We start from the raw sequence: 2808 nt of genomic DNA on the forward strand, positions 1-2808 counted from the left end.
TAATTAGAGTCTGTGCTTGCAGACTATCAGATCAGTTTGGGTCATTGATTGTGAAAGTATTGTATTATCCTCATATATTCTATTTCCATCCCCACCCTCTCTATAATATATCATAACATTTTTCTCCCTCTCTTACCTCTTACTCATTTGTATATTAAGCATTGTAATAAGCAGTTTAGATACTCCCTGAAAGACGTAATGATGTAATGTACTTTATCAATGCAGTTTACTAAAATAAATAAACAATATATATTTTGAACCATATACAAAACATTGTGATCTTTGATTACCTCTTTACTGAGCTGAAATAGATGCCGAAAAAACCAAAACGCAAAATACAGTGCGTATCAAAAAAAAGTTTACACTTAGAAAAAATCCTGTAAAATCATACATTTGTCATATCCTGAAGATTTTTCCACATTTTAACATTGGTACAGATCCATTTAAGCAAATGACGATATAACTGTCGAAAAATATTTCCGCTTGAGTGAGCACCACTTACTTTTGAAAAGGTAGTAAAAAATCATTTGCGCAGAACTTTGAAATACTTAAGCGAATAAAAGTAGACCATAATCATGAAGAACACATGGAATTCAGCTAGTAAAATTGATTTGCAGATATCTTTTACCTTTTTTAACTTGTTTCCTTGCCCAAAACACTTTGAAGAGTGCATTGTGCTCACCCCACTCCCCCACACACCGAGGCCAACGTGACGATATTTGCTTTACACTGAGCTGTGATTTTACATGAAATGGCTTAGGCTTGATTTTCATTTTGTTAATCATTGTCAAGCTTGGAAAAAGTGTGGAGAAACAAGTATTAAATGAAAAATGAAATGTAAACCCACTTTAAATGATAAAAAACATAGTGAAAAATGCTGAAGATGTCTGATATAAACTTTTGTTCAGATTCAGTTATGTCCTCAGATCCAGCTGGCACAAAAGGGGTAAAGGTTGTGCTTACTAAGTGTTGAAAGTTCAATTTGGGTGGCAAAATTGTTACAAAATGCTTGAATGTATCCGTTTTATTTCAGTTGACTAAAATTGCAAGGGAAATGTATGAGAAATGTTGTGCAGGGTAGGTTTGATTTCGCCCTTTCCCCTTGACACAGCGTGAAAACGAACATTTCTGTGCAAACAGATTTCTGCGAGCTTTACAAAAATGGACAGTGCTCACTCAAGTGTAACATTCTGTCAAAACGTTTACTTTCATTGGATAGATTAGACCCAAACACAATATTGTATGTGAAAAAATTACCCACATGTTGTACCATTTTTAATCCCCAGGGCTTTTTCAAAGTGTAAACTTTTTATTGATACGCACTGTATAATGATGAGGATGAAAACAAAATATGCCCCTCTTTCTCTTCTGGTCTCTCCCTATTTCTCTTCCTCTCCCTCGATACCCACCTCCCTCTCCCTTTTTCATTGTCTATAGCTCTCTCTCTCTCTCTCTCTCTCTTTTGATGTTCTTTTTCATCCGTCTCTCTCCCCCTCTCATCAAAATATTTTGACCTCAAAGTAAGTCGTAAAATGTTTTTTTTTTTTTATCGATTCTTCTTTATTGTTCTCGATTATTTTAAAAACATGCAATTGCATTCCCTTCTTTGTGATACTTTACAAATACGCGCATTCCAAAGCTTCCACGCCTTATCGATTTTCTGAACAACCCAGTCAAGTCCTTGTTCCGAACTACTGATGAATATCTGCTTTTGTTGATGGTCAACAAACTTTCTTCTGACCAATCGTTTTGTTTGAAGGCGTGACATATTCTGTAATTATTAGAGGAAACTTTTTTCTCATCACTTCTTATTCCTCGCTTTTCGCATTTACTGTGGGAAAACTCTCCACAACACACCAAACTCCTCTGAAAATGCGAATCAAATTACAATTGAGAGCCAAGAGGCTTTTGTCGAAAGTTGGTGGGCCGGGAAAGCATTGGAATCTCTCGACTCTGGACAACGACAAATTCGCAATTGTTCTTCCGCTGGAAATATTCGGATGATCTACTGTCAGTGTCCATGACTTTCGTTATAAGTCTCTTAGCTCTTCATTCTGATTTTAATTGCATTCAAAGGACATCGATGGATTGTATAGAGTTTCCCCATTGCAATAGCGAAACACTGTAGTCGCACTTTTTGCTTATTCAATTGTTTATTCAATTTATGTTTGCCATAGGAAATCTTTTTTTTTTCGAAAACAGGATAACAACATGGACATAATAGGTCCGTGATAACACAGACTTCTTATATTTTGTTGTTGGAATTTCTGCAATAACTTTGGACTTCACTATCGAAGCGAATATCATCCGCCATTCAACTAGAGCTCGAGTCGCGATTAGTCGTATGCTTTCGCCGGACTTATTAGAATGCGCTTGAAATTTGTCACGAACAATCGTCGAAGGTCGAACTTTTTGTGAAATTGTGAACTCAAGTTCCTAATTGGACATTGGATCATATTTAGAACTAGTGCTGATGAGTGTTTCTATAAATAGTGAATTTCTTTCATATAAAATAAATAACATATCTTAAACCTCTTTAAACCTTCTGTTTGACAGCCAAAAATCATGTCCAATCATGTTGCATTCGCAGTTAATGTAGTCGGCGTTATATGTGATTGATCAATAAGTCCAACATGAAAACAAAATCGTCAGAATTAAAATAATCAATTTGAATCGTTTATGTAAAATGCACATGACATTAATTTCAAACTAAGGCTGACCTGGAGTTGAGTGGTAGCATTAAGCGACCTAACCTTCACCCAAACAATAAAAAAAAAAAACCCACAAAGAACTGAACATGATAAAGTG

This window comes from Lytechinus pictus, chromosome 9, assembly GCF_037042905.1.
Source record: "Lytechinus pictus isolate F3 Inbred chromosome 9, Lp3.0, whole genome shotgun sequence".
NCBI classification, from domain to species: domain Eukaryota; kingdom Metazoa; phylum Echinodermata; class Echinoidea; order Temnopleuroida; family Toxopneustidae; genus Lytechinus; species Lytechinus pictus.